The sequence below is a fragment of the Chlorocebus sabaeus genome, chromosome 20 (assembly GCF_047675955.1).
Source record: "Chlorocebus sabaeus isolate Y175 chromosome 20, mChlSab1.0.hap1, whole genome shotgun sequence".
In the NCBI taxonomy this organism is placed as follows: Eukaryota; Metazoa; Chordata; class Mammalia; order Primates; family Cercopithecidae; genus Chlorocebus; species Chlorocebus sabaeus.
The window spans coordinates 59,891,686-59,918,503 of record NC_132923.1 but is presented as its reverse complement, the minus strand read 5'-3'; the positions used below and the strand labels follow the sequence as shown (position 1 = coordinate 59,918,503).

The window sequence follows — 26,818 nt, the reverse complement described above, 5'->3', positions numbered from 1 at the left end:
CATTTCTGCAACTGCTCAAGTAGCTAGTAATGATTACTACCTTCTTCTACTACCTATTCTGTATTCCCTTTGCCTTCAGCAAGCACCTCAGCAGGTCACGGTTTTTTCCTGGTGGAGTGACCCAAACCTTCATTCCTGAAGGGTCATTTGTAGTCCTACCTGGATTGGGCGGTTGTAGTTTCCCATTGACTTTAGTCACAAAGCATAATACCCTAATGGACACCCTAATGGGTCTCCTGTATTCCATGCATACTCTTCCTTACCTCTGTTGTGGAGTAGTGGACTGATTTCATCTTGATAGTCTGGGTCAGTCATCCTAGCCAACAGTGTAACTCCCTTCTTGGCCTGTTGACTTAAAGGCAGGAGGAGCCCAAGGTGTCCAGGTGGCAATCTTAACTTCAGTTGAATGGAATCATTGTGTCTTCAGGTGGCAGCGTTCCTGTTTTTGTAGCTAAGACCTCTAGGACAGCAGAACGTAATGTTGCAGGAACAGGAAGCAAAACTTTTGCTAGTGGATCACTAGGGGTGATGGTGAGTTGTTCCGTTTCCACTTCCACCCCTTGATTCCTAGACCCGTGAATCCTGGCTATGGGAGAAACAGTACCATATATGGGACACTGACGCAGAGCATACATCCCTGCCACCATGGCCTTCTGGAGAACTTTGCCCCAGCCCTGCAAAGTATTGTCACCTAGTTGGCATTGTAATTGTGACTTCAAAAGGCCAGTTCACCATTCTATAAATCCAGCTGCTTCAGGATGATAGGGAACATGGTAAGACCAGTGAATTCCACAAGCGTGAGCCGACTGCCACACTTCTTTAGCCAAAAAGTGAGTGCCTTGGTCAGAGGCAATGCTGTGTGGAATACCATGACAATGGATAAGGCGTTCAGTGAGTCCATGGATGATAGTCTTGGCAGAAGCATTGTGTGCAGGATAGGCAAACCCATATCCAGAGTAAGGGTCTATTCCAGTTAGGACAAACATCTGCCTTTTCCATAATGGGAGAGGTCCAATATAATCAACCTGACACCAGGTAGCTGGCTGATCACCCCAGGGAATGGTGCCATATCGAGGGCTCAATGTTGGTCTCCACTGCTGTCAAGTTGGGCACTCAGCAGTGGCAATAGCCATGTCAGCCTTGGTGAGTGGAAGTCCATGTTGCTGAGCCCATGTGTAACCTTCATCCCTGCCACCATGGCCACTTTGTTCATGGGCCCATTGGGCAATGATACGGGTGGCTGGGGAAAGAAGCTGAGTGGTGCCCACAGAATAGGTCATTATTTAAATCCTCCTCTGCTGAAGTCACTCCATGTGAACACTGACATGGAATACAAATATCTTCACATTTTTTGACCCCTCAAAAAAGTCCATCCACATACCTCTTCCTTAAATTTCTTTGTCACCAATTTTCCAATCATGCTTCTTCCAAGTCCCTGACCATCCAGCCAAACCATTGGCTATAGCCCATGAATCAGTATATAACCATACATCTGGTCATTTCTCCTTCCATGCAAAGTGCACATCCAGATGCACTGCTCGAAGTTCTGCCCACTGGGAAGATTTCCCTTCACTGCTATCCTTCAAGGATGTCCTAGAAAGGGCTGTAGTGCTACAGCGGTCTACTTTCAGGTGGTGCCTGCATACCATGCAGAACCATCTGTGAACCAGGCCTTAGTCTTCTCTTCTCTGTCAACTGATCATAGGGAACTCCCCATGAGGCCATCCATGGAGGCTGAGGGAGAAGGCAGGGTGGTAAGAGTGGAGACCATGGGCATTTGAGCCACTTCCTCATGTAACTAACTTGTGCCTTCAAGACCTGTTCAAGCCCGATCACATATATACCACTTCCATTTGATGATGGAATGTTGCTATGCACAACCGGCTTTATGGCTGAATGGGCCAGAAAGCACTCACTTCATGATGGGTAATTCAGTTTGCATGGTGACTTGATGACCCATAGCCAAATGTTCAGTTTCCACCAAAGCCCAGTAACAACAAAAGGAGAGTAGTTATCCGCAGAAGATGGAAGGGCCCTCCTCTAAAATCTTAGAGGCCTCTGCGGTGATTCACCAAAGGCTCCAAACAGCATCCCTATCTGCCACTGACACCTCAAGCACCGTTGGATCTGCTGGGTCATATAGCCCAAGTGGCAGAGCAGCTTGCACAGCAGCCTGAGCCTGTTGCAGAGCCTTCTCCTGTTCTGGACCCCACTAAAAACTGGCAACCTTTTGGGTCACTTGATAAATGGGCCAGAGTAACACACCCCAGTGAGGAATGTGTTGCCTCCAAAATCTAAATAGGCCCAGTAGCTGTTGCGCCTCTTTCTTGGTTGTAGGAGGGGCCAAATGCAGCAACTTATCCTTCACCTTAGAGGGAATATCTCAACAGGCCCCATACCACTGGACCCCTAGAAATTTTACTGAGGTAGAAGGTCCCTGAATTTTAGTTGGATTTATTTCCCATCCTCTGGCACGCAAATGTCTCACCAATAAGTCTAGTGTGTTTGCTAATTCTTGCTCACTGGATTGAATCAGCATGATGTCATCAATGTAATGGACCAGTGTGATATCTTGTAGAAACGAAAAGTGATCAAGGTCTCTCTGAATAAGATTACGACACAAAGCTAGAGAGTTGATATACCCCGAAGGCAGGACAGTAAAGGTATATTGCTGGCCTTGCCAGCTGAAGGCAAATTGCTTCTGGTGGGCCTTATGGACGGGAACTGATTTGCCAAATCAATGGCTACATACCCGGTACCAGGAGATGTGTTCATTTGCTCAAGTAGTGAAACCACATCTGGTACAGCAGCTGCAGTTGGAGTTGCCACTTGGTTAAGTTTATGATAATCCACTGTCATTCTCCAAGATCCGTCTGTCTTCTGCACAGGCCAGGTGGGAGAGTTGAACAGGGATGTGGTAGGACTCACCACCCTCCATCTTTCAAGTTCTTGATGGCGGCACTAATCTTTGCAATCCCTACAGGGATGCAATATTGTTTTTGATTTACTATATTTCTAGGTGGAGCCATCTCTAATGGCTTCCATTTGGTCTTTCCCACCATAATGGCCCTCATCCTACCAGTCAGGAAGCCAATGTGGGGGTTCTGCCAGTTACTAAGTATGTCTATGCCAATTATGCACTCTGGAACTGGGGAAATGACTACAGGATGAGTCTGGGGACCCACCGGACCCACTGTAAGTCAGACCTGAGCAAAACTCCATTAATTACCTGACCTCCATAAGCCCCTAATTTAATGGGAGGACCTCAGTGACATTTTGGGTACCCTAGAATCAACATCAGCTCAGAGCCAGTGTCTAGTAGTTCCCGGAATGTCTAATCATTTCCCTTTCCCCAGTGCACAGGTACCCTGGTAAAAGGCTAGAGATCTTCTGGGGGAAAGATGGGAAAAAGAGTCACTGCATAAATTGTCGGTAATGTAGTAGGGTCCTTCCTCAAGGGGATCCAAGCTCCCCTTCATTCAAGAGGTTCTGGGTCTGTAAACTGGCTCAAGTTTGGAAATTGATTAAAGGGCGATGATTCTTTGTTTTTACAATTCAAATTAGTCTTTCGTCCATTTGACTTTGAAATTTTCTGCTTGTATAAATTAAGTAGAAATGCAGTAGGCTTCTTATAAATTTCACTTCTAGGAACACTTTGATTAATTAGCAAAAGCCAGAGCTCTACATGAATCGGGCTATTCTGATTGTTGCTTTGCCTCTGCTGTCCATTACGGTAGCTATGCCCACCTTGCCTTTGACGGTTGAGTGCTGCCACTTGGCCCCAACACCTCAAGATCCAATTATTCCCACTATGTTTAAATTTTATAGTTGACTGACTTGGTTCCCACTGTTAGATCTGACATAGAGAGAAGACCAATTATAGGACTCTTAAAAAATGCGGGTGCTGCCCTCATAAATCGATTTCACAAGGCATTGTTTAAGGGTATATCTTCTGGACCCTCCCAGATGGGTCTAAAGTGACAAATCCACTCCACCATCCCAGTCTCCCTAAACCTTTCGGTCTTTTCCTCTCCATTAAACCAGGGGAGATCAGACATTTCCAGCTCACTCACAGTGAGTCATCTTTTAATCCATATTTCAGCTAACCAAGCAAATAAACTATTAGAACCTTTTTTAACTCCCGGAGCTGCAGTATTAAAAGCAGAGTGGGCCCAAATCAATAAATTCAGCCTGATCCAACTCTATGTTCCTTCCACCATAGTCCCATACCCTTAATATGCATTCCCATGCCTATTCTCCAGATTGCTGTTTATATAAATTGGAGAATTCGAACAATTCTTTTCAAGTGTAGCACACCTCCTATTGGGTCACACTCTCAACCTCATCTCTAGAGGCCCACTGGGACTTTAGCCTAGTTATAGGTCTAGAAGCAAACAGGGGTGTAGGGGGTGGCTCCTGAGGAGAATCAACACTATTTGGCCTGGCAGCTGCCTCAGGGGAGGCCATCACTGTTGCCTCAGGCAGTACAGGGTTTATCTCCTCAGACAGAAGTGGAAAGGCTGATGGCAGCATGGGTCTGGGAGGGGATGTTGCCACTACTGCGGATTGGGAAGCTGTTCCTTCTGGCAAGTAAAGGTTCATCAGAGTTTACAAACTCAGTGTCCCCAGCTTCATTGGGGTCTTCCACATGTCCCCATTCCAAGTTGCAGGGTCCCATTCTTTTCCAATCAATGCCTCTAACAGTAGACACCTGGCGAGGCTGTGCACGTACCTTTTGTTGCAAGTGAGCCACTTGCATAATAAGAACTTGTGACTGTTTTCCACAATTTCAGCTCTTTCTCTACGGGAGATAAGACTTTCACTCAGGGCAGTCTTATCAGATTTGAGGCGCAGTATCTGCTTCTGAAGCCAGGAAACAGAATCCCTGAGTTCATCATTTTCTTTCATCACTTTGTCAACTGAACTTAGGAACAACCAACCAGCTTCATTATGTTTCTTGGTTCTCCACATATGATCAAAGTTATTACATATAGAGTCACTAAACTCCTTGCCTCTCACGAGCGGTGAATCAGGAGTGTCAAATGCATTTATTTTGCATAACTGTCTAAACAGTTTACACCAAGGACTATCAGTGTTCTCCATAGTATTAGAAGTAGAGTCCTTGGCATTTTAGGGTCTAATCATATTAAGCAGCCAACTTCAGAAACCCCAAAACCAACAAAAGAACTCCATCCTTAATATTCTTTTCCTCTAGAACCACTCCTGCTACCAAAATCTGTATGAGTCAACATTCTGTAGAGAGACAGAACTAATAGGATATACATATATATAGGGGAGTTTATTAAGTATTAACTTACACAATCACAGGTTTCCACAATAGGCTGTCCACAAGCTTGAGGAACAAAAAGAGCCAGTCTGAGTCTCAAAACTGAACTTGGAGTCCAGTGTTCGAGGGCAGGAAGCATCCAGCATGGGAGGAAGATGTAGGCTGAGAGGCTAGGCCAGTCTCGCCAGCTTCGCTTGAAGCTGATTAGATTGTGTCCATCAGATTAAGGGTGGATCTGCCTTCTCCAGCCCACTGACTCAAATGTTAATCCCTTTCGGCACACACACACCCAGGATTAACACTTTGTATCCCTCAATCCAATCAAGTTGACACTCAGCATTAACCATCACACTCATGCTACGGTGAATGTGGATATAATTGTGTTGGCCCCACAAGACAGAATATTTTCAATCAGGTTTGTCTTAGAAACATGATACCTGTTATAAATGAGAATTTCCATAACCTCTAGGGTGAAGTGTCAGTATAGTATAATTTCTGCTTTGCAAATACTAGGATTATGGAAGATTAAATATGTGAAGGGACTTTGAAAAATTAAAACATATCATTAATCAACAAGTCATTCCTTAAAACCTCTTATTCACCTATTATATACTCTTTGGACAGCTGTGTAGGGCCTTAAGTATAGAATGACAAGGAGTGATTATCTCTTAAATAATATTGTCATCCATACCCCAGAACTTGATCCAATGGAAGAACTCTCATAGGAGTCAGTGAATTTATGATCAAATGATTGGTAAAACTTGGAGAGGTATGTGCATTTATGAGATGTGTTAAAATTCTTCTCCATAAGCTCTGAGTTTTAAACACTTAGTCTGGGACTGGGACAAATAAATATTTTTATTGCATGCTCTATTCAATATGTCTTTCCAAATAAAAATCACAGGAATGCATATTCTCAGCATAGACAGCCCATCTGCAGTGAAACCTTCCCTGACTTACAGCCCAGGTTTGATCTGAGCTGTATGTTTTGTCTTCATAGTTGAGATCCCATGATAATACTTATTCTACTTTATTGTTATTTCTTGTCTAAAATTGTCTGCCTTCCCTACTAGACAGCCAGCTCTTGGAGACCAGGCATTTTTTTCTCTCTTTTTCTGTCATTGTATTCCCAGCCTTTAACATAATGCCTGGTGTATAATGAGTCTTCTATAAATACTTGTTGAATGAATGAGTACATCTACATAAAGATTTTGTATTTCTTCTTAAATAAGCCTACCTCAAGAGTTTCTAACCATTTGGAGTTACTGAAAAGGAATAGCTGCACGTCATAAATATCAATTCCTCCTGCCACAATTTGTAGGTCTTAACTAATTCATTTCTACCTTCTTGTACTAATCAGATCTCTTAAAACATACTCAGAATTTCAGAGCTAGAAGGAAAACTTAAGAATTATCAAAAGGAATTCCAGAGTGTTTGTGTGATTTGCCCAAGGTCGTGCGTTAGTGGCAGAGCTGGGGTAAAATGTCGATCTCTGATGTGAACATCATTACCATAAGGGAAATTCAGTGCCAACATCTTCTAAGCAGTGACTCAACATTATTTGGACAGAATTTATTAAAATGAGGAGCCTGGGCCTACCCAGTTATTGAAAAGTAATAAATATTTAAACACCTTATTATTCTGAAATGAATATGAGAATATGCCTCTGGATAGTTAAAAAGAGTCCTCCACCAACCACCAACTTTGCAATGGTTGTTTCAGAGACCGCATATAATGCATGGTACTAATTAATTGAAACAATTTTCAAATCAGAGTAGATTTTTGCCTTTAAAACATAAACCAAGCCAAAAGGAGTGTCATGTTTAATTATTTGCACAAAATTTTCTGACCAGAGCACTCATTTAGCTGAATTATCTTCTCCACAGTGGAGAAGGAAACATCATCAGGAGACTTAGTTAACCAAGTGTTTGAAGAACTACCATTGTGCAAATATCATTGACTCCCCCTAAATTCTGAGATGTAATACTTACTCTAGGCTGGAATTACTTTAGGCAAATAAGAAACCATTTTACCTATCATAGGGAAAATTTACCTTGATCATTGCTATAGCTATGAAAAGGAAACTTTTTTAGTATATTCACTCTTAATGACTAAGGAGGTGTCTGTAGAGTTCCTGGGAAACTGCACAGATTCTGAGTATTCTCTGGCAGACCGAAATGCAGTGTCAAATAATTTTTTAATAAGAAAGCATATTCTGGAAATTGATTGCACATATGAGACATCTCCACTGACTGAACTGCAAGCATGACTGCATTTCCAACTTACGGATCTTTTCATGTTCCTTGCATGTTTCTTATGGCTTCCCATTGCCTACAGAATCAAGTTCAGACCCTCAGGAAGGCTTGCAAGGCCCAACAGGATCTTGCTGGCCTAATTATCCAACCCTACCCCCACCGCTGCCCTCAGCCTAGGCACCACGAACCCAGGGAACATACCTTACTGTTTTGTTCTTATCTGCTTTTGCTTCAGCACCTCCTTTCTAAAGTTTTCCCAGATACAACATCTCTGCAGAGTAGACCCAACATTCTCTTATGTCAGCTACACATCAGTCAGTCAATCACATATTGGCTGAGTACCTACCATGTGGCAGGCACAAGGGAGGAAACAAGATAAAGGACCTGGTCCCTGCCCACAGAAAAATCAGTGGAGTAAATAAATGTTATAATTACTACACCTTGATAAGTACTAAAATATTCTCTGTATCTTACACATGCTTCTAATCACACAATGTTGCAATTATTTTCCACATGCATGTCTCCTGACTAGGTTTTACCTTTCTGAGGCTAAGAATATAACTTATTTATTTTGGTATCCACAGAATTGAAAACTGTATCTCAGACATATGAAAGCTAAATAAATATTTGTTGGATGTTGGGTAGGCAAAGTTCTATTTTAATTATATGTAGTATGAAGAGATTTCACCAAGTCTGGCTAATAGACTCTTAATTATAGGAATGGACAGAAACGATAAGTAAGGGCAGAAGGGCTTCAGGTATCTGACATATACATCTTTAATTTCTGTTTCCCCTTTGAATACAGAGCAACATCTCCTGACCTTTCCAGAACAGTTGACCAGATGTGGAGATGCAATGATGCCCATATTTGAAAACAGTATAGTACCATGAGAGGCAGGCAGGCCCAGGCTGTTTATAGGTTGTGAGCTTTTTCAAAAGCCATAACTTCTAGGCTTGATCCAGTTTATAGAAGAGGAAGTTAAATTATATTCATTCTTTCCCTCATTTATTAAATAATATTATGTTTCTACCATATGCCTAGCATTGTGTTCAGGACCCAGGAAGCAATGAACAGTGAAAAAAGATGTGATCCCCTACTCTATGAAACTTACATCTGTTGGGAGAGGCAGAAACACACATAAAATTTCAGTGCAGATTTGGAGAAGTGTTATATGCTGTGGAGATTGAATTTTATCCTGAAAGCATTGAGGAAGTCTTTAAAAGGTAAATTAGAGGAGTAACTCCATCAGATACGTGTGCCAGTGGATCACCCTGGCTTCCGTGTGGCATGGGTTAACGTAGCCATAGGTTGTAGGAAGAGGGACCAATTAGCAGACTGTTGCTGCGGTTTGAGTAAGTGCACAGCCAGAGGATGATGAAGAGACCTCAGGTTTCTACCTGCTAAGTTTCTGTGATTGGCCACCCTCCTGTGTCTGTGCAGACAGTCTGAATGCAGCTCCTCCACCAGCAGAAGGTTTGTGGTTCAAGATTGCCTCACAATAGCTGGTAAAGAGAGCTGAGGATGATCCCAGATGGCACTTCAGCTTTGTCTAATTTTGAACCTTGCTGTGCATCTGAATACCACATACTGACTTGAGCAAAACAGTAGCGTTATGGTGAGGGCTGAAGCAAGCTGTTTGTCAAGACTCCATAATGCTTACTGGTGGCAACAGGAATTAAACTCTCCACCTGCAGGAGAGCTAGCCAGTGGGGTGTAGAATAAGTGTGCTGGCAGAGACTTTAGTATGTAAAAGTGCCACAGGGAAAGGGGGCACACTTTATTCTAGAATAATCTTGTCAGAGAGATTGTTACATAATAAATTTTACCAGGTATAGATCTGTTGGAAGTATAGGGTAGAGAATGGTTTTCTCTCCTTTCATTTCCCACATAGCTATAGACAGAGCAGTTATCATTCTTTCAAATCACTTAAGTTTGTTAACAACTTCTAAGGAAAGTAAAGTTTCCATTTCACTTGCATCAGAAGGAAATTGGCCATAAAGTAATGTAAAATTTGTCAAGAGGAGCCTGGTTCCTAATTCATTCAAAAGCATTTGATTGGGAACACAAATGTATACATCTGAATGAACTCCAGTTTTATGGGGCATATATTTGGAGTTATATGGCAATGTCTCGCATCTACCAGGCTGCTGTCAGGGATATAGCCAAGTTGTCTCTCATTACCTGAAGTGGTATCTGTCTCTGCTCTGTACTGAAAATCATAAAGCTGGTTTATTTCATTTTTATTCCGCTTGTACGAGATTTGAACAATCAGAGCGCAGGAAGTGATAACGTGCCACTTGTATTCCAGAACACGGAAAAGGGAAAGAGCACTGTAGGAACTTGTGTGTATTCCCCACTACCAAATCCCAGCCACACTGACTGAAGCTCCCACCATCACTAATCCCTGGAAGAATTATGCTCATTACTCTCAGTAGCAACTGTGTATGATTTGGGGCTCAGGTTGAAATGTAATGGGCTTTTAATCCAAAAGTTCAGAAATAAAAGAGAAAGATGTCATGGAGAACAGTGTAACCCAACTGAATGAGCCTGCAGCAGTGAAAGCTTATCTTAGTTCGTCTTGTATTGCAATAACACAGTACCACAGCCTGGGTAATTTACAAAGAAATTTACAAATTTACAAAGAAGTTTATTTCTCACAGTTCTGGAGGATGGAAGTTCAAGATAAAGGTGCCGGCATTTGCTATCTGGTGAGGGCTGCATCCTCCAGAAGAAAGGAACGCTGCATCGTCATATGGCTGAAGTCAGAAGGGCAAGAGAGAACAAACTCCCTCCTTCAAGCCTTTGTAAAGACACCCAATCTCATTCACAAGGGAAGGAGCCCTCATGGCCTAATCACCTCTTAAAGGCCCCTTCTCTTAATATTATCAGATTAACAGCATCTGAATTTTGGAAGACCCCCAATCAAACCACAGCAGGTAAAGATATTATAATTAGAACCAGCACCAAGAATAAGTACTAGAGTGAGAAATGACACCAGTTTGCTTCTTCCCAGTATTTGAGAGTGTCTCTTTCTGGCTACACAGACATGAAATGTTGATTGGGTTCCAGAAAGGCAAGAAAGGGTGGCTTGTCATGGGCTTTTCATTGTCTATGAAGGACTCCACAAAGATATAGACCAATGTAACAGAACAGAGCCCTCAGAAATAATACCACACATCTACAGCCATCTGATCTTTGACAAACCTGACAAAAACAAGAAATGGGGAAAGGATTCCCTATTTAATAAATGGTGCTGGGAAAATTGGCTAGCCATAAGTAGAAACCTGAAACTGTATCCTTTCCTTATTCCTTATATGAAAATTAATTCAAGATGGATTAGAGACTTAAATGTTAGACCTAAAATCATAAAAACCCTAGAAAAAAACCTAGGTAATACCATTCAGGACATAGGCATGGGCAAGGACTTCATGTCTAAAACACCAAAAGCAGCGGCAACAAAAGCCAAAATTGACAACTGGGATCTAATTAAACTAAAGAGCTTCTGCACAGCAAAAGAAACTATCATCAGAGTGAACAGGCAACCTACAGAATGGGAGAAAATTTTTGCAATCTATTCATCTGACAAAGGGCTAATATCCAGAACCTATAAAGAACTCAATCAAATTTACAAGAAAAAAACAAACAACCCCATCAAAGAGTGGGCAAAGGATATGAACAGACACTTCTCAAAAGAAGACATTCATACAGCCAACAGACACATGAAAAAATGCTCGTCATCACTGGCCATCAGAGAAATGCAAATCAAAACTACAATGAGATACTGTCTCACACCAGTTAGAATGGCAATCTTTAAAAAGTCAGGAAACAACAGGTGCTGGAGAGGATGTGGAGAAATAGGAACACTTTTACACTGTTGGTGGGACTGTAAGCTAGTTCAACCATTGTGGGAAACAGTGTGGCAATTCCTCAAGGATCTAGAACTAGAAATACCATTTGACCCAGCCATCCCATTACTGGGTATATACCCAAAGGATTATAAATCATGCTGCTACAAAGACATACACATGTATGTTTATTGTGGCACTATTCACAATAGCAAAGACTTGGAATCAACCCAAATGTCCATCAGTGACAGACTGGATTAAGAAAATGTGGCACATATACACCATGGAATACTATGCAGCCATAAAAAAGGATGAGTTTGTGTCCTTTGTAGGGACATGGATGCATCTGGAATTCATAATTCTCAGCAAACTATCTCAAGAACAGAAAACCAAATGCCGCATGTTCTCACTCATAGTTGGGAATTGAACAATGAGATCACTTGGACACAGGAAGGGGAACATCACACACCAGGGCCTATTGTGGGGAGGGTGGGGGAGGGATAGCATTAGGAGATATATCTAATGTAAATGATGAGTTAATGGGTGCAGCACACCAACATGGCACATGTGTACATATGTAACAAACCTGCACGTTGTGCACATGTACCCTAGAACTTAAAGTATAATAATAATAATTTTAAAAAAGAGATGTTACATTTGAACATGATTTGATGTGCTGTTTGATAAAAGAACATCAATGGGCAAAAGAATCACTTAGTCAAAAATAAGTTCTTCTGACTAGGACTTACAACAGCTAGGGAAGAGTAGCAACTAGGCTTTTTTCTGGCATAAACACTATGGTGTCCCTCTATGATGAGCAAGATCAGGTCCTCCAAGGAGTTATACATCACAATATTGACTGGTCTGACAAGTAAAAGACCATTCTTAGTGCCCCCACAGAGCATGCTGTTGGTATCTCAACCTTTGGAAGGTTTAAAGGATGGAATGGCACCAAGACCTTACTTTGTATCTCTTCCAGGGTTTTGTGCCAACCTATCAATACGAAAACTCAGCAGTGTAGCAAACTATGCCTGTAGACCATGTATATAAGAGTATGGAATGGTTCTCTCTGGGAAGAGTTTCCTCTGCCTCATCCCCAGTGTAGCATGTCGAAAAGAAATAAGGAAGAAGAAATCCAGGATGCTAGTTTTGAAAAAGAAATTTTGCTCCCTTCCCAATTTTAAATACATGTATACTTATTGTCTTCTCAAAATGACAAAAGGAAAAAAAAAGAGGAAAGTTAACAATTATTCATAAATCTACCAACAAAATGTAATTACTGTTGATATGTTAATGTATTTTCATACAATCGACATGTATATATATGACATTTAAATGTATTCCTTCTAGTTTTTTATTCATCTATGTTGGATATGTGGGGTCTATGTGTACATTAATTTAGCAGTGCTAAATTAATATTTAGCGTGATCAGTGGTTTAAATATAGCATGATCAGTGGTTTAAAGGAAGGGATGGCTTTGCTGTTAGATCCCAGTTATAAAGAGTTATCTTGTTTAATAGTTTGAAACCAAAATCTATTTAAATTAGAGTTGGAATAATTAGGAAATAGTATTGATGCTTACACTAAATTATCCATTTACTAATCCAGAAGATATATTCATCTCTCTAGTAGCTTAAAAACCCTTTTCTTTCCCTGCTGTTTACAACCCTTAGCACTTTTCAGTTGTGGCATGCTTCCATCTCTTTCATCCCCCACCTGTATGCTCAGGCACAGAATGTGTTCAGGCAATTTTTAAGTTTTGTAAATCATTCCCAATAGTCCCTTAATCCTTCTTGCCACTTTTCTCTAAATCCCTTTCAGTCGATCAGTAGCTACTTGGAGGGTATGGCCCGCGATAACCTCACACACGCTTCCAGGACACTGTTAGAGATGATCGCCATCTTCACGGGCAGTGGGGCAGTCCTTTGTACATATGCAGCCTCACGTTTGCCTTTATTTTCCCGGCTTTTGCTCCGTGATTCGATTTCCTCTCCATAAACGGTGCAGATCTAATTCCCTGACCACATATAGTAAAAGTTTACTTTGACATACTGTCTTTCCTAAAAAGAAACTGTACAGCACAAATAGCTATAATTATCACATTCTTCTTAATTAACAACCTCTTCTGTATTTCTTTCTCATCTTCCAGTTTTATAAAACATTTTCTTTATCTTATTTTAACCCAACTTACTGAATTCTATGACCATCTTCTTGATTCCTTTTTTTGTACTTGATAAGATCTCTGAGCTCCTCTTTATCGCTTAGATTTTTCAAATATGTGGTATTATATCTTGATTTTGGTGTAATCTCAGAACTCCAGCTATTCTTCCAGTCCATGGGTAGAATAATTCTGTCATTAGAGACACTGGAGCCTGCCTCTCCTGTGACAGCCAGCTGGCAGGGGATGTATTTGCTATGTATGTCTTGGTTGATGGCTTTCAAGTAAAAGGGTGAGTCTAAGAAGACCAGTGCTCCTTGCCAACAAGCTCTTTATAAAATCAATTATTTTATTTTGCTGCCTGAGCTCTCCTTTAGCCTCTAGATTGAACAATCACTGGAAGTTTCCTAAATTTGTCATCAGCCCAAACGGAGACTCTGTAATATTAAGTAATAACTCCTTATTTTCCCCTTCTACCAGTCCCTGGTAACCTCAATTCTACTTTCTGTTTCTATGAATTTGGCTATTCTAGATATTTCCTGTAAGTGGAATCATTCAATATTTGTCATCTTGTGTCTGACTAATTTTATTTAGCATAATGTTTTTAAGGTTCATCTGTGTCATAGCATGTATCAGAACTTCGTTCCTCTTTAACGCTGAATAATATTCCATTGTATGGATATACTGTATTTTGTTTTTCCAGTCGTTAGATGATGGACACTAAGGTTGTTGTCACCTTTTGCCTATTAAAAATAATGCTGCAATGAACACTGGTGTTCCCGTTCATTTTTTGAAGTAACCCCCTCTTTTTTTCTTCCGTCTCAGCCACATGGTAGCACTTGAGTCTCCAACTGTCGTATCCATGGAGGCTGTCCTACTTCCAGCCGTTCCCACCTCCACACACAAAACTGAAACAGAAATTTTTTAAAAGGGAGAAAAGAAGCTATTAGTTGCCCTAATTGTATTTCTTTGTTTAAAAATTATGTATATTTTTGAAAAATATAGAAAAAATAGGAGAAAGGAAATGTTCCCATACTCCTACCACTTTGGTGTAAGTAATGATATAATTTTAGTTTATTTCTGCCAGTTTTTGGTATTGCATTCTTTTTCATAGCTAAATGTGAGCATGTTATGTGTTCAGAAGTCTAAGTCTGTTTTGTTTTTGTTTTGCTGAAATTAAAATAGCCATTAAGATTTCCTTTGGTCAGTGTTTGCCTTTTATGTCTTTTTCCATCCTACAATTTTCAGTCTTTCTGTGTACTTATATTTCATGTATGTCCCAGTCTGCTCATAATATTTGCAGAGCCTGAGGCAACAATACAAATAGAGGCCCACAAACATCCTAATTGCTTTATTCAGTAATTATATCTTCACTTAGGAAAGATTTTTAAATTACAAAGGTCTCATCTGACCGATTCCAGTTACAAATTAGATCAGAATAATTCTCTTGCTCATTTTTATTATTTTGGCTAGTAATTAACTCTTCATTAAATATAAAATGTGTTGTTTGAAAATTTTTTATGATGAATGCTTGACAGAGATTTACCCACTTTCATTATTTCTAGTTTTTTAAAATGTCAGTAGACTGCTTGTGTGTTTTATTTTTTTGGCTTTTTTCCTCCTGAGATTTTTTTTCATAGGTTCTCTTTTATCATAATCTCAAATTCTTCTCGTTCTATTTCCCCTCCCACCATACACACTGTGAAGCAGTGACTAGCTCCTTCTTAGCTGCAGTACAACCTGCAAATCTTTATGGCATTTGAACACAGTGACCATTTGCTTCAAGGATTTAGGGCAAGGAAATGTGGAAAAGTACTTTTTCTGGAATGTGAATGGTATTAGACACAACCATGGATGTTTAGGATTATAGATCATGCTGTGACAGAATGACAAAGGTGTCAGTGTGGTCTTTAATATAATTTGTGTATTATAATCTGTGATATAATGTGCCATTTAAAGCAGTGCTTCTCAAACATTAATGCTACATATGCATCACCTGGAGAAGCTTCTTAAAATGCAGAATCTGAATCTTTATATCTGGGATGGGGCCTGACAGTTAGCATTTCTAACAGGTGCCTGAGTGATGCTGTTGCTGTTGGTCCAAGGTCCATCCCTTGAGCTTTAAGACGCTGAAGTATAGAACCTAGATCAGGGGTTTCTCTCATCTGATATTAAGACTAATACTGTGTATGTCCTATATGAATACTATATAGCTGGAATTGATTTTTGATTTAAAATTATAATCATTGCCTTTTAAGAGTCATGTCTAGTTTATTTACATTTATTGTAATTTTCATTGCAAGTTATTGATATATTGGAATTTTTTCCCCCTATTATTTAAACACTGGCTTTGCATTTTATTCATTCTGTGCTTTGGGGTTTTTTTAACTCTCCTTATGCCCTGGACCACTTTTTCCCCTTCTTTTATTCCATTATTAGCCTGTACTAGTTTAACATTTAATTGCTTGATTTCTATTCTTTCAATGACATTCTTAAAATTTTAACATGCATATTACCAAAGTCTTAAATGAATTAATTTATTTTTAAATTTATTTTTAATTGGCAAATAAAAATTATGTATATTTATTGTATACAGCATGATGTTTTGGTATATGTATACATTGTGAAATGGTTGAATCAAGGTAATTAGCATATTACCTCACATACTTATCTTTTTTTGTGGTGAGAACACTTAAAATCTACTCTGTTAGCAATTTTTAAAATACAATATATTGTTACTAACTAAAGTCACTGTGATGTACAATAAGTCTCTTGAATTTGTTCCTCCTGTCTAACTGAAATTTTGTATCCCTTAACCAACATCTTCCCAGGTGCACCCCCACCCCTCTGGTAACCATCATTCTACTCTCTAGTTGTATGAGTTCAACTTTTTTAGGTTCCACCTATAAGTGAATTAATTAATATCTTTATCATCTTTCCAGATAATTCAAGGACCTTAGCATTTTAACTCTAGTCAACTCCAATCTTACATTTCATTGTATCGCAGCATTTTAGTCCTCTTCTATTAAGCCTTACAAACTGGATATTAGCATTATTGTGGTTGTTGTTTCAGGTAGTCAATATTGATACAGATTTACCTGAATATTACCCATGATTATTACCATCATTCCTTCTACTTAGATCTCCATCATTCTTCCTCTTGAAATATAATTTTTAAAAAGTCCATTGATGAAGTTCTGTTGATGGTAAATACTGTTTTACTTTCTTTGAAAATATCTTTATTTTGTCCACATCAGTTATTTTCTTGTTCAGTACTAGGAAAACTTAATTCCCGTGTTTTCTCCCAATCATTGTTAATATTGAGTTGTTTGCCATCAGGCAAATGTCATTACTTTTTAGGTATTCTAAACTGTTGTCTCTTTAAGTAAGTACATTGTCTCCCTTTAATCTATTCTCTTCATAATGTTTTATTTATTTGTCTAACTATGATGATTTCTGGACAGTTTTTTCTGATCTTTCTTTCAGTTTGCTAATTCTCTATTCAGCTGTGTCTAATTTGCTATTTAATTCATCTGTCAAGTATTTTTTCCTTAGTATTTTATTTTAATAATTTTATTTACTATTTTTAGATTTTTTTCCTAATCATCCTGGTCTTTGTCATAGTATCCTCTTCTTTATATACATTTTATTTATGTATCTGATAACATTAATAACTTAAACCTTTGTAAGTATAAGCATGTTTTTAGTTTTTGTGCCAATTTCATTCAAAGGAACATATTTTTGACGTGTGCTGTTTGTGTTCATGCAGATGTGTATGTTTATCATCACTCTATGTTCATCTGGACTTATCTTTGGGAATTCTTCATATTCTATATTGAAAATGCACTCCTTCAAAGAAAGATTACATTTGCTTTTGCCAAGCCACTAGAAGCTCTACTAACTAGAACTAAAGCTTTACTAAAATAAGCCCAGACCTTGTGCACACATGCCAATGGTATGAATGCAAATCACAAATCTATATCATTTTTATGAATTCTAAACTTTTATGAAGCAGAGAATTTTTTTTATTCTTCACCCAGAGCCAAGGACAAAACAGGCACGTTTTCTTTTACTTTCCCTGTGCTGGCTGGATTTTCTTTTTCTAGTTTACTCATTCCTTAGGGTCATGGTTTTTCAGGTTTTCCCTCATTGCTTAGGCTCAAGACTGTGCCTCTTGTCCCTCCACATGGCTGTTGAAATGCAAAGCTCTAGGTTAAAGGATCAGCAGTTACCCTTAGAGCAGCCGCTGTTTGCAATGCCCATTCATTATGCTAGATTTTTACCTCAGGTTTTTTTTTTTTTTTTTTTTTTTTTTTTTTGAGCTCTATGGATTTCCCTTACTTAACTGTTAACTTGCTTAATAAAAACAGATTTAAGAAACATTTTGAATGTTTAAATACCAGCTTTTCTTGGTATTCTATAATGTGAGTGCTTGTATCAATGACAAATTTTAAAATACTATTTGTAAATTAAGTGGTTAATATGGTTAATTTAGAAATGCAGAAAAATAGAAAAATAAAAAATTTTAGGAATTTTGTAAACTAGAGCTAGCATAGCCATTATAAACATGTTAGAATTTAAGATTTTTTTCCATATATGTTTTTACATAAATGAGATTACACTACATTTATTGATTTGTGCATAAGATATTCTCAAGTGAGAAAGTGAATGATTATATTGAGAGGTTGGCAGCAAATAATATCAAGTCTTTCCAAATGAAAACCTCAATTATCATATCACTAAATATAAATTTTTCAATGTAGTAATAATTCATCATGTATATTTTTAACAATAAAACTATTCCTTAAGCAATCCTCTATTTGTGGAAGTACAAGTTTGGCTAGGGGACACATGCTTTCACTTTTCCGGGGTATATACCTAGGAGTAGAATTGCTGTATCATATGGTAACCTGAGTCTTAACCTTTTATGGAACAGCCAAATGGTTTTCCAAAAGGCTGTACCATTTTACAGTCCTGCCAGTAAGAAGAGGACAGTAGGACACAGAGACCACGTGAAGATACTTTGCCAACACATGTTATCATCTGTCTTTTTAAATTTTAGCCATCCTATCAGGTATAAAGTAGTATCTCATTGTAGTTTGAATTTGCATTTCTTCAATGAAGAATGATGTTGAACACGTTTTTATATGCTTATTGTCTATTTGTATATCTTTCCTGGATTATGTCTATTCAGATTCTGGGCCCGTTTTTATTGGATTGTTTTTATTTTTGAGTTGTGTTTTTAATATATTCTGGATACAAGTTCATATAAAATACATGATTAGCAAATTATTTTCTCCCATTCTGTGGGTTGTCTTTTCATGGTGTTCTTTGAAGCACAGAAGTTTTTAATTTTGATGATGCTAATTTATCTATTTTTGTCTCACTTATACTTTTGGTGTCCTATCTAAGAAACTGTCACCTAATTCGAGATCATGAAGAATTACTCCTACGTTTCCTTCTAAGAGTTTTGTAGTTTTCGCTTTTACATTTAGGTCTACAACTCAGTTTGGATTAATTGTATACATGATGTGACAGAGAGAGTCCAGCTTCATCTCTTGCATGTAGATTTCCAGTTGTCCAAGCATCATTTGTTGAAAAAACTCTGCTTTCCCCTATTCAATTGTCTTGGCATGCATTTTTATAAAAAATAAATTGCATATCTATGTATTTTAAATTCAGTTATATATACTGTCACTAGCCACACCAGGCATCATATGTACTTACAAGCTTAAGACTAGCATGGAAATGCTTATCACTGGCCCTGGCAAAGAATAATGATCTGTTATTTCCAAAGATTCTGTGAAGATGACTGTGCAGCTGAGAATTTATTTGGTTTATACAGACTAATATTCCATCTGCTTTGTTCACTATTGAGTTAGTAGCTAAACGGTTGTAAAATTTCTCAAGTCTCTCAGAGCTCACACTTGCAGGAAGCTTGATTTCACAACTTGTACATGACAGTCTCACATAAAAGTACTCTCGTGAGAGTGTTACTATGGACAGAAAAAAAGACTATACCTCTTTTATGACTGCTGTTGTTATTTAGGGCTTCTTTTTTCTTGATGTTGTTTCAAAAGGTTGCATTTTGCAATAAGCAGCAACACCTTAAGATAGATCTTAAACAGAACCACGTTTAGGGTTTTTTTTTTTTTTCTCCCCTTCAGTCACAGTGATTTTCCATTTGCCCTGGAAGGCATTCAGCATTACTTGTAAACAGCAAAGATAAATGTGGATTCTGATATTCATCTTTATGAATAGTTCATATGTTTATAAATAGGAATAGAACAAAAAGCACTGACCCAAACTTTCCTTTAAATTCTAAGCATCTAAATGTATTTTAAATATTTCACCACAATTAATCTCACTTTTAAATAAAACATTGCATGTCTAAGGTGAAAAAACAGAAGACTCTTCGGCAATGCCACACAACTGCATATTTTTGAAAATAGGGTGGTCACTTTTGATTGATATAGAGGAAATTTGGGAAAGAAGAAAAGTAATTAACTTTCCTATATCTGGAGTCCTTTAACCAATAAACAGACAAACCAACATAAAGGACACATGGTAAGCTGAGCACACACAACTGAATTTCTCTTTTTAAGTTTTTGCACCTCAACCTGTCCAGTTGCGCAAAGAAGGGGAGGAGAATTAAATATGCAACTGAGTAGCCAGGGCCTCTAGCTGCTGGGAGTTCCTCAAAGCTGTACGTCCCTCCCTCACCATAACTTGTTTGTTCTCTCCAGGAAGTATCATTTACTAGGGTGCCCAAATTCACCTCTGTAGGCCCAAGACAGTGAGGTTCCTAGACAACAGAATTTTGCTCTAAATATCATCCATATATCCACTATTTAATTTAGCCCTGTCTTGGCAGGCATAAGGTGTAGCACAATGAAAAAATGTAGATCCTGCCCCCAACAACTGTGTAAGCTTAGGAGACCAGCACTCAGAAGATATTTTAGCATAGAGTAAGTGCTCAGTAAAAGTTTGTTAATAAGAAAGGAAGGAAAGAAAGAGGAAGGGTGTGCAGGAGGGAGGAAGTACAAATTTGAATTTCATAACTCATACCAGAGAAAGATGAAAGCAGCATATTGAGATATAGAAGTGGTGTGAAAGACAAGAAGAAATCAGTTTAGGAAGGAATAGGAAATAGAAGTGGAAAATTATGGTATAATGCCTCAGTGTCTTTGGAGACAAATCGGATTTGAATCTTAGATTTGCCATTTGCTGGCAGTGGTTTTGGGCAATTTACTTAATTATGTTTGATCTTCAATCCACTCTATGATGTGTAAGGAGTAACACTATCTACGTCATTGGAATTATTAGGAAGATTTAGTAAGATAATAAGTGTTACCAATTTAGCACAATACCCAGCACATAGGAAGGATTCAGGAAATATTAGCCATCAATAGAAGATACAATTTATTTATTTATTTATTTATTTATTTTTGAGGCAGAGGCTCACTCTGTTGCCCAGGCTAGATTGCAGTGGCATGATCTCGGTTCACTGCAACCTCTACCTCCTGGGTTCAAGCGATTCTCCTGCCTCAGCCTCCTGAGTAGCTGGGACTACAGGTGTGTGCCACTACATCCGGCTAATTTTTGCATTTTTAGTAGAGACAGGGTTTCACCATATTGGTCAGGCTGGTCTTGAACTCCTGACCTCGTGATCCATCCAGCTTGGCCTCCCAAAGTGCTGGGATTACAGGCATGAGCCACCGCTCCCAGCCTAGAAGAGATGCTATTTATATTCGGGTTTTCTTTAACCCTGAGATGTGGCCATGGCACACAAATGTAAACATTTTCAAATCAGTCCCAGGTGGTAGGCTTCTAGATTTTTGTTTCTTACCTTTGAAATTGGTTCAAGACAATGCCATTATGGAAAGCCTCTGTAGAAGAAACTATTTTTATTGTACCAATTGCCTTTCAAAAATCTGTCAAATCTCTTAAGTTTCTCCCTCGACCTTTTTGGAAGCTTAAACAGAAACTGATTCATCGTAAAAATTTTTCAGTTTGCCTTGAATCTACTTTGGAGCTGCATGAATTGAGATCTCTTGGTAACTGACCTTGTGTTGACCCAGATAGACCTGTTGCTGTGTACACTGCCCACCTGCCACCGCCCCTATGGAAGCAGTGTTCGCGAGCCTAAAGAGTTTCTGGTGGGGAGTTATGCCAGAAGTCAGCCAAGTGTAGGTAATGACGTCAGGTAGCATGGGAGGTTGGAGCGCAGGAAGAGGCAGGGGGGAACTTTAGGCAAGGAACCCTTGTATCCAGCTGTGCCAAGTGGGCCTTCCCTGAGGACTTAATAGGCACCCTATTGTCACTTGTAACTCAGCAATTGAGGTCGCAGTCAAAGAAAAACACCTTTATTTTTCACAATGTCATCTTTCAGCAGTGCAGCTTCATAAGCGAAGATGGTGATGTTCCAACAGTTCATCTAAACTCTTTAAAATCCTACCACATCCGTTGCAGGTGGTTGGTATGTAGGAAAGGTGGATAGGAGGAGGGTAAATATTGAAATCTGTTTGAGATGTGAAATCACATGAGTAAGGTTTGGTGTTTTCACCACAACCATTCATAATAACCAGAACTTTATATTCTTAGCTACAATTATTAAAGATTTTATAGGTTACAATACACTGGGATATTCCTTTCGCAAAGAAACCTTTAATGTTATCCCAGAATTAAAATATACTTTTGCAAAATAAAATGTTTATCAAGTCTGCCAAAAAGAGAGCCAATTATTTGGGTTTCTCTCTAGGATTTTAATAAATTCCTTTGATACCTAGTCAAAGCAGTTGAGCATCCTCACATTGAACAAAATGAAAGCAAGGAAGCGATCAATCTCATTTCAAAAGTGAACACACATAAAAACCATTATATTTTCAAATTTTTCATTTTTACATTTTGCAAATAAGAATAACCTTTCTTATGTTTCTTACATGTTTCTTGTTTCCTCAGTAATTTAAAAATCATATTTAGATACATTTATTACTAGTGAATATTTTTTCATAGTTTAATCACATTGATTTGTTTAGAATTATCGGAATATATAATTATTGAGATAAGGAATTGTGAACAGTCTTATGGATTAATATGTTCTCAGAACATCAGTGTTTTAACAAATAAGATGTTATTTACAGTTAGCACATTGTTAGCCTCCCTAGATGTCAGTGTAGTTCTCACGTAAGTAAATATTTTACATAGTTCCTCAGTAGTGTTGAATGAGAAGATGTTTTGCTTTAGAACTTACAGATTGAGGAGATGGAATAGTTGCAATAAGCGTTTGTGGTACATTAATTCCAACATCCTTCTCTGATGAAAACACATAATTGGTAAATTTATATACATCAATTCAGAGCCACAAAATATTCCAAGGATGTAAATAATTATGGATTCATAGGATACATTGTGCTTTCTTAGTCACCAATGTATTTTCTGTAGAATGAAAAGTCTTACTACAAATCACAACATACTGGTCAGCCTTTTAGGGCTTTTCCCAATTGCAAAGGGAGCGTGGTTACTCCTGCCAATACCTACCTATGCCCTCTCAGCATCTGCCATGAGAGGGCAGCACTGAGATTGTCTCCAGCCCAGGGAGCAGTGGGCACTGTTTAGTATGGGTTAGCACTTCGGTTTTTATGTGGAAGCATTCAAGTCAGGTTGTGGTGATACATGTTCTCAGAGTCTACTGTAGTATCATTTTAGTGCTTTTATTACAAGTCATCAAACAGTGTATCTGAGAAACATGAGGATAAAATATGGTACATTCAAAAACTGCTGATAAATAACAGAGAAGAGAACAGGATACTTTGGGAATATAAGGCCTTTTGCATGAGAAATGTTTTGTGCTATCTATGAGTGAATTTTCTACATGCGGAGAAGTTCCATTTGGTCCTCTGAACTGGTTAACATTTTCTTGATTCTTTGCTTCGTGTAACAAATAAAATTCTGTTTATTCTTTTTGAGAGTTCCCAAAGTATCTTTATTGATTTGGATTTTGCTTTTTCACTTTATTTTATAGCTGATTTTAAGTTTCTCTTGAGTGTGTACATGAGATAGCCATATAAAATGGGACAAAATATTTGTAATAGCAAATATTATGCATGATATCTTCTTGGACAGCCCAGTTGCACAGTCAACTCTGAAAGTGGAACGTATCACTTTCCTCTTAATTCCTTTTTCATGTTTTTCCTCTGGATCAGAAAATGTTACCTTCTCATATCCAGAAAAGTGTTATAAAATGATACATTGAGATCATCTGATTCCTTCTTTATTGTGATTGTTTCTTTAAAAGAAAGAAAGCAAAAAGGGGCCATGAACTTATAAAGAAAGTTTTAAAGAATACACCAAAAATTGTTAAAACAATAAATGATTTCATCAAATTTGCACGGCACAAGATCAACATACAAAAATTAATTATATTTTTATATAATTGAAATAAACAATCTGAAATGAAGGAAATAATTCCATTTACAATAGCATCTAAAAGAATAAAATATTTAAGAATAACCATAACAAACGAAGTGTAAGACTTATACTCTAAGAACTATAAAACATTACTGAAATAAATTACCAAAGATCTACATATGTAGAAAAACAGCCCATGTTCACGAACCGGAAGATTTTAATCTTGTTAAGATAATAGTGCTCCTCAAATTGATCTACAGATTCAGTGCAATCTCTGTTGCAACTGGGATTCTCTAGGCCAGTTGGCTTCTTTGTACAAATTGGTGAGCTGATCCCAAAATTCATAGAGAATTGCAGGGGACCCAGAACAGTCAAAACAATTTTTTAAAAAAAGAATAAGTTGAAGGCCTTTCAAATTTCACAACTTCCCAATTTCAAAACTTACAATAAAGTGACGATAATCAAACATATGTTACTAACATAGGAATAAACACATAGATAAATGGGATAGAATTGAGAGTCTACAAATAAATCTATATGTCTTTGGTCACCCAAATTTAACAAGGGTGCCAAGGTTATTTAGTAAAAATATTTTTTAAACAAATGGTGCTAGGAAGATTGTATATCCATGTGTAAAACAATGAAATTGGACCCTTACTTCACACAATATAGAAAAATTAACTCAAAACTGATAAAAGATGTAAATCTAAGATGTGTGTACATATAAATCTATAAAACTCCTCGAAGAAAACTCAGGGGTAAATCTGCATGAGCTCAGATTTGACAATGAATTCTTAGGTATAATTCCCAAAGCATGAGCAACAACAGCAACAAAAAATTAGTTTTCACCAAAATTAAATTTTTTTGTACTTCAAAGGATGCTATCAAGATGTAAAAAGACAAGCCACGGAATAAGAGAAAATATTTTCAAATTATATATCCCCTATGGAACTTGTATCCAGAATATATAAAGACCCATACAACTCAATAATAAAACAAATGAACCCAATTTTAAAATGGGCAAAGAATCTCAATAGACATATCTCCAAAGAAGGCATACAAATAGACAAAACACATGAAAAGATTCTCAACATCATTAGCCATCAGAGAAATGCAAATCAAAATCACGAAGAAACAACTCTTCACACACCCTAAGATGGCTATATTCAAAAAGATATAATGATAACTTTTGGCAAACATAGAAAGAAATTAGCTCTCTCATACATTGCTGGTGAAAACATAAAATGATGCTGTCACTTTGGAAAATGGCCTGGCAGTTCCTGAAATGGTGACACATAGAGTTACATGCGTCCCAGTAGTTCTACTCCTAGGTATATACCAATATAAATGAAAATATCTAGCTACAAAAAACTTGCACACAAACACATTATTCATAACAGCATTATTCATAAGAATCATAAGGTAAAAACCTAAATGTGTGTCAACTGTTGAATAGATAAGCAAAATGTGGCATAAAAGTGGTGTATCCATACAATTAAATGTTATTTGGCCATAAGATGCAATGAAATACAGTAGTTAGTGATAGATGCTACAATACGAAGGAAACTTGAAACTGTGAAACCATTATGCTAAGTTAAATAAGACAGCCACAAAGGACCACATATTATATAATCCCGTTTATATGAGATGTCCAGAATAAGCAAATCCATATGAACGGAAAGTAGATTAGTGATTGCTCAGGGCTGGGGGTGATGTGTGGGTAGGAGAGTGATGGCTAAAGGGCAAAAAAAAGTTCTGAAGTTGACTGTGGGGGTGGTTTCACATATCTCTGAATAAACTAAAACCATCCAGTTCAGTGAATTTAGTGGATGAATTCACACAGCTGTGAATTTTATCTAAATTGTAAAAATAAAACAGGAATGTGATGCTCTAACCAGCATAGGCCCAAGCCGCATGCTTCTGGGGAAGAAATTCTACCTGAATCCTTGGGCTGTAAATAGGTCATTTTCCTGGGAAAAGGATGAATAGACACCAGATGGTAAGAAGGGTGAAAGTCTACTACACATGTCTGTGAGGTCAGTAAGGGATCTGGTCTTTGCAGAGGAAGGTTATATTAGAGCTCAGTTGAGAAGAGAAAGGGAAAGGGACTCAAATTCATGGTTAAGGGTGCTGTGACAGGAATCCATACCTTTAATAAAAGACATGTACAAGAACGTTCATAACAACACAGTTTATTAGCCCCAAATATCCATCAATATTTGAACAAATAAATTGTGGTGTATTCATAATGGAATACCATATGGCAATAAGAATGAACAAACTACAAAAGCACACAATATGAATGAATCCCACAAACCTAATATTGAATGAAAAGAGTTATTCAGCCAGGCGTAGTGCCTCAGGATTGTAATTAAGCATTTTGGGAGGCTGAAGTGAGCGGATCACTTGAGGTCAGGACTTTGAGACCAGCCTGGCCAACATGGCAAAAACCCGTCTGTACTAAAAATACAAAAATTAGCTGGGCAGGATGGTGCATGCCTGTAATCCCAGCGACTTTGGGAGGCTGAGGCAGGAGAATCGGTTGAACCTGGGAGTCAGAGGTTGCAGTAAACCAAGATTGTGCCATTGCACGCCAGCCTGGGCAACAGAGTGAGACTGTCTAAACAAAAAATAAAGAGTCATTAACAGACATACAAACTATATGATCCCATTTACATAAAGTTCAAAAATAGGCTAAATGAATCTATGCTGTAGGAAGACAGATTAGTATATGTCCTTGTAGGGGGTTGTGAATGGGCGAGTGGAGGAGAGGAAGGACTTTGGGTGCTGACAGTGTTTCGTTTCTTGATCAGGGTGCTGTTTATATGAGGTGTTCACTTTATGAAAATACTTTCAGTTATG

General features: G+C 38.1%; 1 protein-coding gene and 1 pseudogene across 2 annotated transcripts in view; both read left to right on the top strand.

The window, feature by feature from the left end:
* Window positions 1–26,818, top strand: part of ST6GALNAC5 (ST6 N-acetylgalactosaminide alpha-2,6-sialyltransferase 5) — a 185,696-nt gene that overhangs the window by 8,030 nt on the left and 150,848 nt on the right. The window lies entirely within an intron of this gene.
* Window positions 1–26,818, top strand: part of LOC103225849 (adenosine deaminase pseudogene) — a 45,718-nt pseudogene that overhangs the window by 1,473 nt on the left and 17,427 nt on the right.